Consider the following 13,488-nt stretch of genomic DNA (forward strand, 5'->3'; position numbering starts at 1 on the left):
ATAGGTGCAAATTGGCAAATATCCTTGGTCCAAGTGTTTTAATGGTAGAACTTGAGTTGACGTACAACCAGGTATAAGGCAGAAAAGAAACTGTCTCTTATGTTAATATTACTGTTCAAAATTTATATAAACCACGTCAATAAACTAATAATTAATGTAATTATTGACCAACAATATTGCTTACAAGTAAATGAAAATAAGTTACAAAAGCTTTAACTACAATAAGCTTAACAGTCAACAAACAATGCAAAAATATAGCCGATTAGTAAATTTGTAGCTGAAGCGATATACAAATCTTACAAAGTTGAGAAAATAAGGAGTAACGAAAGAATAAATAAAGAAGAGGAAGATAAGGAAGATAAATTGAGATTAAAAGTGAACAGAAGTTTCTTCAAGTTGAGTCGTTGCATAAGCGATGGCGAATCATTTGAAAACAAAAAGGAACTGGTGGTTTACAGCTGCTCATGACCCGTGTAATTACATGCGTGTTAGCAATAATATGTGCGCTTTCGTAAATCATTTCGAATTTTCAATAAATTATGAATTACATTAAAAATACCAATACTTACTTCATAGGAAAGCGTTGAATCATATAAATTTTGTCTGAGGAAGTTTTGATACGCAGGAACGGCCTTAGCAAACGCGGGGCCTGATTTTGATCATTTTGGCGCCCCCCCCCCCATAATTACGCGTGTGGCCCCCTGAGAGCACGGCATTAAGAAATAAACTTTCAAACAAGTTTTACATGATATTGAACGTAAAATTTCTTCCATTACTTCAAAATTACTTTCTTTTTATAGAAATGTTTTTAAGAATTACTAACGCGCGAGGTCAAATCGGTATAATCGGCCTAAGGCCGGCCCTATGTCAAGGAAAATAAACGCATAAAATGTACACACGGACCTTGTTGTATTTTAATTATTTTAGCAAGCATTTGCCCATGTGTGTGCAGAAAACAAACACGTCTACACCCTAAAATTGGATACATGATATGAATTTTGTGTTCCAAATGACTGGTACGACTATTTACCTATTCTCCTTCTTTTAATTGTATCTCAACATGTTGGCTGTTTTGTTTACCTTGTTTTTATTCATATTTTGTAAATCATAAATCGTTATGTATAATGCTGTCCAAGCGTAAATATATAATGCTCAGAATTGTAATATCAACATAAATTTCGCTGTCGATCGGCTTATATACAAACACAATAAGCCTGCAATCTTCAGTAGATTCAAAATGAACGTTAACTGTTTTTATACCGATTGTATGTAATGAGCACCTGTATGAAATCATATCTGTTGTTATGGTGATATTTTCCCTGATTTGCGTTTTCGGCTGATAATACCATTCTGTCGTTGGGTCCAGATAGTTATAATTAATTGCGATATCGTGTGACCTCACTGTGTTCTTCTTTTTGTATGTATAAGGACAAAAAAGGGGGTATTTGCTGAAAAATAAAGATAATTACAAAATTACACGATTACATAGACACGAAAACTTATAAATTGTATAAAATCTTCGGTTTAGACTGCTACTTAAAAATTGACATTTTGAAGAAAAAATGTCAGGAAGTTAAGACTTTAATAGATGCGTAATTGTTAATAATTTGAGGACAAAAATAGTACGAGAGAAACTTGGAATCACCTTCAGATCTGATGTTATTAAATCCATTAAATAGAAACATACTTTTAAAGAACAACTGAACTCATCCCTCTGATTGGAGGATACAAATGAACTTACCCAAAGCTGGTGTTGGAATGATCCTGGAGGCTCTTGTTTGATTGATTTTATTAGCAAATTCGTGTTGGCACCCCCCCCCCCCATATCGGATACTCATATGCTATACTAATAACATAAAGACCATACCTGTCATAAAACATTTCTCATACTGTTTTAAATAGGATAAATCAGATTATTTGCTTCGGGCTGGGGTCAGCCTAGCAATATTCCACTAATATGGGATCATCCCAGAGTGCACTATTCTGCGGGGGATCAGTCTAGCATAGATTTACAGGATTACTTAACATGAGATCAGCCATGAAAACATTGTAATGTGTGTGTGTGTGTGTGTGTGTGTGTGTGTGTGTGTGTGTTGTTATTGAGCCTGTAATATTAAAAATGATACTACTGTGCAAATGTTTGCAGGGGAACGGAGAAAAGACTCTGAACCATCATTCCTGCTGGAGTAAAAGCGTTTGGTTGTTTTACTGAGATCACCAGCATAAAGAAGTTTGATTGGTATTAAAATAAAAAAAAAACTTTTATCTCATTTATCCTCCATGAAAAAAATATTTGTTTGTAGCCATAAGTTCTCACCTATAAACACCTGGTTCTAGAGCGATGCCTGCACCAAATATCAAAGATTCGCCCTGAACATTATTCCTAACCAACATAAAAACGAGCTCGTCTGTGAGAAAATCCAGGCTGCCGTTCCCGTGGACTAGGTATTCGGACATCAGATTGGCTGTACAGATTGCCGTATCCGCATACAAATTCCAGAGACTGTGGTCAAAGTTCAGATAAAGGACGTCTTTATTTCCGCTTGAACAGGAACTCTTGCTCACATGGTAGACATATTCTAAAGCTGTCTCGACTTTGTCCTTGACGTCTTTGTTTCCTGCAGAAGAAAAAATGCGAAGGGTTGAAAAAGGAAAGGAAAAATATTATTTTAAGATATGTCCAAATCCTAAAAAATATGCAAGTTGGATTCTCTTCTATAACATGAAAGCCAATGACTTACTTTTTTCACATTTGCATATTAAAAACTGACATCGATATTTTAATTTGTTTAAATTATTTTTTTCGTATTTAAGATAATAGATCCCCACCTATATTTAAAAAAATGGGGATTAAATAGTCAGACATTGGAAATATTTTACCCTGTCTCTATTGTATTGCACACCACTGATTTTAGCTGATTATTACAATCTTTTATGAATCCTGTATGCATGGCATATGCTTTTGAAGTGACACTGTTGCTGTCGCTTATAAATCATATATACAGGATATAATCAATATAGCTGACACTGTTACACTCTTTTATTTGTATGAGTCTGCAATCTTATACAAAGTAACAGAAAAAAGTAAAACTAACAAATTTTTTAAAATTCAACAGGTAATTTATTTCTCTAGAATACAAAGTGAACATTGAATGATTCTCAAATAATTATGAGTTAGCTCTCCAATAATCCTAAATGTCATATCACAAGTTCAAATATATTAAATATTCCAAATGAAAGCTTGAATGTGCTGATATTTTAATAGTGTTATATAAATTGATGTACCAATAGTCTTTATTTAAGTGTTTAAATCACAAACTACAATTCCGCTATTTTTGTCCATCATATGCAGTTGGTTGGTCGTCCAACGCTATTTTCAGCATTAAAAATTAGTTCATCAAACATATATTAGCAGCTAATAGTGATCTTTTGATTGCGTCAATTGAGGTATGAAATAAGTCGTACTAATTACAATTATTGACTTGGATTATATTTTGATCCGATTTATACTGTCCAGTCACGGTTCGAAGCTGCCACTTAGTGGCATTTTGTTGTTTTTGTGTTTATTTGTTTTTGTGTTTTTGTTGTTTATTTGTTCGTTTTTTGTCTTGCATTTGAACGGTTACAGTTTCAGCCCGATGTGATAAAGGTTTTCATCGCGATAACATATGTAGACAATGAAGCATCAGTCACTGTGACACATCAGCGTTTTCTTTATACTTCATTAAATGTTAAATTATTTCAAATAAACTGCTTTGCTGGTCTTATCATCATAGGTTGCAAATCAGCCGTAGGTATATTCTGATTGGGTTTTCCTATCATTTGACAAGTGTGACAAGGTCTACGGCATTTACAAACACCACGTTTAATTTTCGGCCAGTGAAAATTATTCAAGATCTTGTGACAAGTCTTCTTGACCTGAAATGATCAGCCAAAGGAGTTTCATGGGCTGGACTAAAAGTTTACTGTCTTTACGACTAAGGAACAACAATTTGATAGCTCACTGACTACTCGTCACCAGCAGGTACCACATATGGTCTCCATTTTCTCATAAGGACCACAATTTAACAAAATAACAAACGGGTACTTACGTGGCTTCACTTTCGTTAATAATCCTCTGAAATAAACGTGAGACCTAACGATCTTGTTTCTTAAGACAACGAGCGATTGTCGTTTGTCAGCCTATTAGAATAAGAGAATAAACAGTAAAAAGAGGACCACTGTTATCAACACTTCTTGAGTTTTCAGTAGTAGGAGCAAAAGCTACTTCTTCAAATTCGTGAATGAATGAATAGTTACTGATGAATCATTATCAAGAGCTCTAGTAACTTGACAATCTGGGTAATTCATTTTCAATAGGAACGACTTCCTGATCCAAACAAGGCTTGTCAGCGTCAAGTTGAGTAACCTCAACAGTATCTCCAGCTAGCTCATTGCCTAGGAACAAATGAATACTTCAATGATTAAGGACTCGACAGTTCCGGCTGTCACAGGTCCTCTCACGACAAAATTTACACGAATTAGAGGAACATTAACAAACCGCATTATACTTCTGAATAAGAACATTTTCATTAGAAGAAGACTTATCAGAAAAAGACAAAGTACCTGTTAATAAAAGAACTGAGAAGCTCCTGTGTCCCTTAACATTTTAATAAGGGACAGGTTTGGCAAAATTACAAATATTATATATATATATATATATATATATATATATATATATATATATATATATATATATATATATATATATATATATATATATATATATATATATATATATAACGTTTCAACATAATTCTTTATAAGAAAATCTGCCTGGGGATTATTTGAGACAACAGCTGTATTGCTTTCAATACACGACTGTGACATTGACCGCTTAAAAATAAAAGCATTTGTAGCAGCTATGTCTTAATTTTGTTGCTTAGTTTTTAATATGTTGCAGTTAGAAATAGCGTGTCCTGTCTTCTTGCAATAGGTGCATGTAGGGAGAAATATGGATTTTTATCGGTCTTATCACATGTTTGATTCCTAACAGTTGTGCTAGACAGAGATCTGAAAGTGCTCGTACTTCATCAAAATAAATTGCTTAGTAGATGACGTATTTACAAAAGAAACCTCGTGAGTCAAGGAATAATCGTCATCTGTACGAGCATCATTTTATAAAGTTTCGACCCTTTGCAAATCAGGGTAGGTCTTGACGTCACTATAGATGGAATTTTTGATCTCATCAACCAATCTGAGTTGTCTGAAGTTATCGTAGTCTTGACTAACCTTGGCTGAGCACCACGTATCAAACAATTTTTCTTTTTCTGCTACAAATTCGATATGGGTCAATCAAGTTTCGTTTTTCCAACACATACACTTGTGTCAATATGCCTCAGGTACTAACTAATAATCCATCAAGATAATTCCTTGTTCACATCATAATCAGCACTTTGTTGTACTGACAGTGAAGTGTAGACTTCATGAGCTTTGCCAATAAGTATCTTTTGTAGTATTAGAGTCCAATGCTCTCTTGGGCATTTGAAATTTTCAGCATTGTTTTAAGATCAGGAATTTTTTAACTATATTTTTCCTTTAAAAGGGGGGTACTAAAGTAACATTTCTGGTAACATCAAAATCTGAACGTGTGTATAATGCGGGGGAGTACTTTGCACTTGCCGGTTTTAATCCTCTTAATCTAATTTGCTTTTCTTTTTCTTTTTTCCTTTTCTTTTTCTCTCTGCATTTCATCTCATCCTTTTGATTTGCATTTGCAGTAGCATGTCTTTTCTTTTTTACACTCTCTCTCCCTTTCCTCTTTCTGCAACTGCATTTGTCTCTCTGTTTCCTCTTTCTGCAACTTTCATAACTCTATTGCCATCTGGTACTTTAATTTCAATTCAATTACGTACATTTCGGAGCCAGAAATGACATACTAATCAAAACCAAAGCACTTTTATCCCAACATACTTTCCATCAAATATTGGCTCAATATATTTTATATTTCTTTCTTCCTTTAAGAAGCCTTCGATTCAGAATGATCATATTGTCTGGCAAGCTGGAGCGAATAATCCTTTTTCAAGGACGCTACCCTTTCCTGGGTTGGAGTTAAGTTCCCCACTTTAGGAGACATTGTGAAAGCGTTTTGGTTTAAGTTTTGATTTGTCAAATATTTGAAGTAACAGCGGAATTTAGTAAACTCCGAAACAATGTGAATTTAAATTTAAAAATCAATTCAAATTTTCTGATTCATTTTAGAAAAATTCGTATCCCTAACAGAGACACAATAATTTGTTTTACGACTCTATGGTCTTATACTAAGTAACAAAAAAAGCGAAAACCAACGAATCTTTGTAAAATTCAACAAATATGTTTTTACCTAGGATGTAGATTAGTTTTCTTCTAAAACATAAAAAGTTGTCATCAAGATCATTAATATCCAAATAAAATCCTGATCTATTACACTCCGCTATAAATACACATGTTTACTTCCAATAATAATGATCTGGAGATTTAGTTTATAACAATAAACAAATTTAATATCAGATGTATTATGTTGTTTACAAAATAAGTGTCAGTACTCAGGTAGGCCATTAACTTCAGTTTGAACAAGGGTCAATTACAAAATGCAGATAAACATAACTATTGAACATTGAGAAAAGCTATAAAAAAATAAGAATACATAAAAACACATGATAGCTAAAAATGTTATAATTTCTTATTATCTGTAAAAGACTCCTTTTATCTATTCCAATCGTTTGGATCAAGAAATTCTGCACGTACTTGCCCTTTAAAAATTCGTACTCTACCTTTAGCTCCAGTGATATTTGTTTACAAGAAAAGTTAGTAAAAACATTGTTTGCAAAAACTTTCAATAGCACTTTCATCACACTTTGCCACAAAACAAGGTTTGCTTTTTCATCAATTGCTTATTGAATTAATACTCATTAACTGCCAGCAAAACCATATGGCAGAAGTAGGTAGTCGTGTAGGGTGCTAGGCATGGAGGGGCTCCACATTAGACGGAATTGTGAGAAAAACAACTGGGAGGATAGTGCTGCCAAAGTTATAGTTGCTTAGATTTAACTAAAGTTCTGGCCAAAGAAATTTTTTGACGTACAGGTAGATTCAGATATTCGACTTCGCATTCAACATTCGCAGCTAGAAAGTTTTAACGATGCCATAAACTAACTATGGAATGTAAAGCTTTTGATAGCGCAGAAAAAAACCCAGCTAAGCAAAAAAGTCAGGCATAGCTAGCATTCTCATTTGGGAGCAGAAAAAAATGAAGGAAAGGAAACATCAGAATCGGTGGAAATGGTGCATATGATCGTTCTTCCGAAACATATGATCGGAAAGCTCCATGCCGAAAAAAGTATTTTGAAAAATTGTCTGAGCGCGATAAGTCCCAAGTACTAATGTTAGAGCGGATTCTTATTAGAATTCTATATATAAATCCACTACTCGTGTCAAAGGTATCATTTGCCGCCAGAGAGGAAATATAAACAAAAAGAGTCCCAAATCAAACCACCTGAAAAAGATGGTAACCAAAATATAAGTCACTGAGCGGAGATTGCGCAGGCGCAAAGGCTGGCATCCAATTCGGTGCAGTACTCGGTTGGCGTTCAATCTGTAGATATAGAGGCAGGATTGTTCGTAACAGCCGGCATCCAGACTCTCGATACGAAGCTTTCGATTGATACTGCCACACTCAAGACTGTCACATTCGAGAAAGATCATTGTCAAAATCCTATCCCAATTGGGCTTCACTTTTCAAAGCTAAGCAGGATATTGCGTCTGTTGGAGTGCCGTTCTGTCGCTTTTTGGGTCGTCACATTAGCCACAAGAAATCATTTGCGGAAAACATCGATGTCGTCTGGATCATGTGTTTGGATTTTTTGAAGAGCAACTTTGCGTCAGTATATGCTCCCAACATCATATTTAAGATTGGCAAGAAATCGCTGCCAGTCTCATTCGAAGTAATGATGGAGTATTACAGAACAGCCTAGGTAACACACGAACTTGCAGTCTAGTATTGTGACTAGCTCACACGCAATCTGCTGTGTTCCTAAAGGGAAACCATTTGGCTATTAGAACCATCTACGTGGACGCCAGTCTTTCTAGCCTTTTCGCGATACTATAGTTACTATATATATGTGGGATTCTTCCAAGTTTACCATCTCGTAGATTTTCTTGCACTTAGGATTATTTGAAAAAGGAAATCTTCCTTTTAGACGTTCAATGGTTTCAGCTTGGCCATTAACCCCTACCTTTAATATGAAATTCAACAATTTAAGCAAAATGTTTCAAACGTAAATTATAATTTATGTAATAATTGTTTCAAATTACAAATCAGCATTTACATGACCTTTGTGCTTTATCTGCCATTTTCTTTTAGGCTTTAAAGAGTTTTCCATTGCTCGAGAAAGCAAGACCATTGTAGTTAAAAATGTCCACCATATAAATAGTATTTATTCTATACTTCGTTTTTTTTCTTTATGGAGCATCTTTTCTAAAGATCAAAACTTGACTTTTATCAAGTTCAATAGGTCGAGTCCATTATTAAAGTTGTGATGTAAATCATCTATGAGAGCTTGTAAACCCTCACAATTTCCTGAAAATAAAATTAAATCATCTGCAAACACTTTCAATACAAAAATCAATTCGTCTAATTCTATACAGATATCTTCCATAGATTGTCATGATGTTCCTGAATCTGCAAGAAATAGCGAAAATAATAATACTTCACATTTTATCAAATCTACTCTACGCTCCAAAAGGCACGTAGAATACCCAAATACGAAACACACGATTTTACTATACTGTACATAGAACAAAGAACATTTAACATTTTACAATTTACATCTTTGTCTAAAACCTTTCAACCGCAAATGAGGTTTGTAAAAACTATCAAATGTCTTCATACAATCAACAAAAACTTCATAAATCATTTTACCTTGACTTAAATACTTATTAACCAAGCAACGTAACACAAAAATAGTGTCATATTTTTTAACGGCACACAAGCACAATCCTGGTTCTAGTGTGTAGTAAATGTATCGCTGTACAAAAATATTAAGATAAGTAACTGCTAAATGTGAGGTGTGTAAACCCTTCTAATTGAAAATGAACGGGTAGTCACGAAAGATAGTAAAAGGTAAGTATGTTAAAATTCATTACAAGGTATATAAAGTAGAAGATAATGGTAAACTGTATAAAATTCTTAAAATATAGAGTTGAAATGTTTAAAATCCTTACCTTGTACGTGACAAAATGATGGTATTATCAAAATTATTAAAACTCTGTTAAAATACATCTTTGTCTAATGCATTCCAACTCGTCTTGTTCTTACTCTCGTTGCTTGTATCTCTGTCGTTTAAAATAAATGTAAAAAGTTGTAATCAAAGATGAATATAATCAGTTTGACATCACGGCATGGTATGTTTCACATCAACTTCCCCATTTATTTCGGGTTGTTCAATGATAGTACAATCAATATCGTAATCACCTTAATTACTGCTTATCAGTAACCATTGTGGACGTCTGCTGATAAATGGCTTGTATCTTAATGATCCTTGTTATTATCTACCTTATATCTTTATCCAGATGTAATGAGGGAAAAACATCGTGATGGAAAGTGTCAAAGAAAAGCCAAATTCAATATTCCGCAGTCGAGAGAATTCCAAAGTTGTATATTTAATTGATGCAAACTGCTAGCGTTGTCAATCTCAATATTAATTAACTTAACGTTGTTCTAATTGCCACCTCTTCCGTCTAACTAATTTAGGTTGGATGAAGTGGTGACTTAAACAAGTTCTTTGAGAATAATTTACATATCACCCGAAGGTGATGGCCTCCAGATTTTGGTAGCAACCACAGAGAAAGATAACAACCGATGACACAACCTAAACCCCATCACATGGAATCACATACTAGAGTCACTAGTAATCAATGGCACTCGACTAAATATTTCTAAATTATACTTGTACCCTTTGTACAGACCTTTTAAAAAAAAAGACAGATTCAGTTGTAACCAAGCATAAGGAACGAAAGATCTAATGTCTGCGAAAACCGTCAGAACTGACACTTTTAAAGTAATTTTGTTTACCATAATAAAAAATCCATATGTAGATATTTAGAGTAAATAGAAGCAGAATACTCAGTTCATCAGAGATAATTTTATTGATGATAAAGATTTTATTGAAAGAACAGACAAGAAAGATGTCTTAACATATGTATCTTGGGACGTGATCTACTGGTATAATCTTTGATAACTTTCAGCTGCGATTAGTTGCAGTCAATTTTTGTTTAATATGATACGAAAGTTATAAACTTTTGATGCAGTTCGTTTTAAATGGAATCAAATGAGAAAATCAGTAAAAGTATAGATGCTAAAGGATTCAACATGGAATATCGCGGAACGATTGCTTACTGAAGGAAAATACTTTTCAATGTCTCTTTGAATTTAACTTGATTTGTACAACCTAAGTATTTTGTGCAAGGTAACGAAAAAGAAAAGAGTGAAATAAAGAAACAAATGTACAATCTGCAAAACCCTGCCACCAAGAAATGTTTGTTCCTAATTGCTTTAAATGTACATCATTGGACCCAGCACAAAAGACATACCTACCAAATCCATTTATGTGTGTGTGTATCGCATCCTTTAACGTTCATTTCAATTTCATTTCAACAACTTTGTTACCTTTGCATATAAAAGTGCAGTGGGATTGGAGCACAATTTGTTATATGTTATCAATGGCAGTTCTGATAGCTTTCACAAACGTAGCTGCTCAGGGTTGCAAATTGTTCCGGTTTTCACCGACTGTGAAACCTGGTGTTCTGTAGTCGATTACTCTTGCGGTGCTTGTGCACGTTCCATGGCGCAATTCCTGGTTGACACAAGTTTATTTTGAACTGTTATTGAACATAATAGTCACAAGATCGACCTATGCGGGGATTCCTTGACAATATATCGAACCGATACTTAATACAATGAGAGTCATATAGGGAAGTGGGACACCAGTGGGTGTTATTAAAGGGAGAAACCCTGGTTACATGACATAATACAGAAGTAGCCTGGTGGAAGTCGTCCAGGCATTGTTAGCAGGCGCAGGAAAAGTGGGACATTGTCTTCGAGTTTTGCATTAGTCGCTAAACAAGTTGGAATGAGAGTCGTTGATAGCTGAAAGATGTTGCTGCGGATCGGTAGAAAAATATTGGATTGTGGCGATTAGTGACTAGACAAAAAAAGACGGTTACGCCTTCATTAGCAGCAACGATACCAGCCCTGTTTCATAAAATTATCAGTGAATCGGCTCAACAAACTATCGCTGAATCAGCAATGGGAAGCGAGTTAAAGTCAATGGCTAAAAGGTATTAAACGAAACAAAAAGCACCTGATCCCGTGTTTGACATGGACTTACCTGTGATAATAGATTAAAGCAAAAGAGATTTTCAGTATTATTTGAATCCGGCAAGGTTCCCTGAGCAATCAATTACAAGTGCAGGACGCCGTCTAGTTCTTTCTTCCGTGTGGTACTCTCTTGGAAATCGAAGGGGGCCAATTAAGCTATCTACGTGCGATTCCTCTCAGTCATATATTTTGAATTTGCAGAGATGATCACAAGGTTATTTTGGGGCCTGAAACTGTGTCAACGCTTTCTTTTCTCGCTCAAACCATAGGCGCGCACCTAGCAATGGGACAGTTTACATTTGAAAGATCTAGCAAATATCGTCATATCCCGCCAAAACACATATTCGTAGATTTTCAAAATGTAAATCAGTATGATGATCAACAGCTTAGTAAGATGGTATTTGACACATCTGAAGTTTCTCAGTGGTTAAAAGGTCATCAAGAACCTTCTGAAGAAACTGTGCTCGAGTTCATAAAGAATCATATTGGACGTGCATATAACAATCTGTGTTTGTATCTGGACAAGAATTAAAACATTGACACGGGTGTACAAATTTTCCAACATGACTTTTGTGATTTGTTCTCGAATTATTATTTTTCATTGGAATAACTGGATTTATTTTGACAGTCTCTGTAATTTTCCTACAGGTGTAGGTAGGCTCATTGCAGCCCACGGTAATCTTCTCTGACACGAAACTGTCATTGGAGCGCTAAAGAAAATGTACATATTTGTAACATAATAATCAAATCCGATCGTTTTAAGTAATAATTTCTGATCGCGAAGTTAAGTTTTGTCTTAACACAAAACAGCCTATGAAAAATTAAGGAGTACAATATAAAATGATTTCGGCGTAAAATAGGGCTTTACCCGACACAATTAACTGGAAATGACTCTATGTAGTTGATGCAAACGATACTTAATCAGCTAAATGCAGTACAAGAAAGGACTCCTCAGTGACACTAAAGTTATCCAAGTCAGAGGTGACACAAACGCAAAAGAACCACGGTGGAATAGCTCCATTCCTTTCGGCCGTTAGCAGCTGCGGCTCCGTTGCAAACATGTATGCATTAAGGGCAGTTGTAGAGGCATCCGTGATAGCATTGACAAAGGCGATTGGAGGCAGTATAGGGTCTCCAAATCAAACACAAACGACAAGGTGGTCGTTTACTAGCGACAACTAGCAGAATGCCCACAGATCGAGGTCTTCGACTACCCGATACAACTCGCAGAATACCTCATGTCCATTGACCACTCTTTATTTTTAATCGCCATGACAAAGTCAGTCAAGCATTTCTTATGTGGAATGAACTTAAATTGAGTATCCCACGCACAATGGAAACCGGCATCATTAACCTGGATTCGACAACAGGACCTGGTTTTCATTAGGCTGCATACGGGGTGACACTTCAATCATTTATTATATTTCGACTAGTACGGGCGTGAACCACCATTTGATGTAGTTAATAAATTAATTCGTCTATTCGACTATACCTTTACAAACTCTGCTGAATGAGCCATTTAGTGTAAATCTTGATATTAAATCGTTGCGTGTTCTTCAGGGTTCACTAACACCACAAGATCTAGTTAATTTTACCTTGTCACTTAGAAGGTACTCTGGATAGCACAAAAATGTCTATTAATATTTAGGTACGCTACTCAGCTCGACGCGGCGCTGATGTGGATCTGATCAGACTTGTCATCAAACTGGATTTGAATGAATTTACAAGCCGGTTTATTGTTGACATTGACAAATTATCGGGCGATCTTGAGGGCAAAATATAATTGGAAAACTGGAAACATCTAACATGAACATTCAATACGTTATTGAGACGTTGCGAGGTGCTGTTTCAACGAACCTACCCGAAATCAGTGAAATCGGGGAAATCAGATGTTGTGGCGTGTCAAGGACGGGGATTTGTGTCAAAGAGTATGCTGATATTGCCAATGATGCAATGGATCAATATGTGGATGCAAAGTTTACCGATGTGCTATCAACCAAACTCTCCTGATCCCGCCTAGGAACTTCATGGAGCAAAATAGCGTGAACAACTTACCGACTTATTTCCGTTTTCTGTAAAATAGTTTTAATAAA

The 13,488-nt window shown here is 35.2% G+C and overlaps 1 pseudogene; it reads right to left on the reverse strand.

The window, feature by feature from the left end:
• The window catches only part of LOC149805337 (putative G protein-coupled receptor CG31760), a 71,557-nt pseudogene that overhangs the window by 37,871 nt on the left and 20,198 nt on the right, over positions 1 to 13,488 (reverse strand).

Source organism: Sinohyriopsis cumingii, chromosome 2 (assembly GCF_028554795.1).
Source record: "Sinohyriopsis cumingii isolate HCF-2022 chromosome 2, ASM2855479v2, whole genome shotgun sequence".
NCBI lineage: Eukaryota > Metazoa > Mollusca > Bivalvia > Unionida > Unionidae > Sinohyriopsis > Sinohyriopsis cumingii.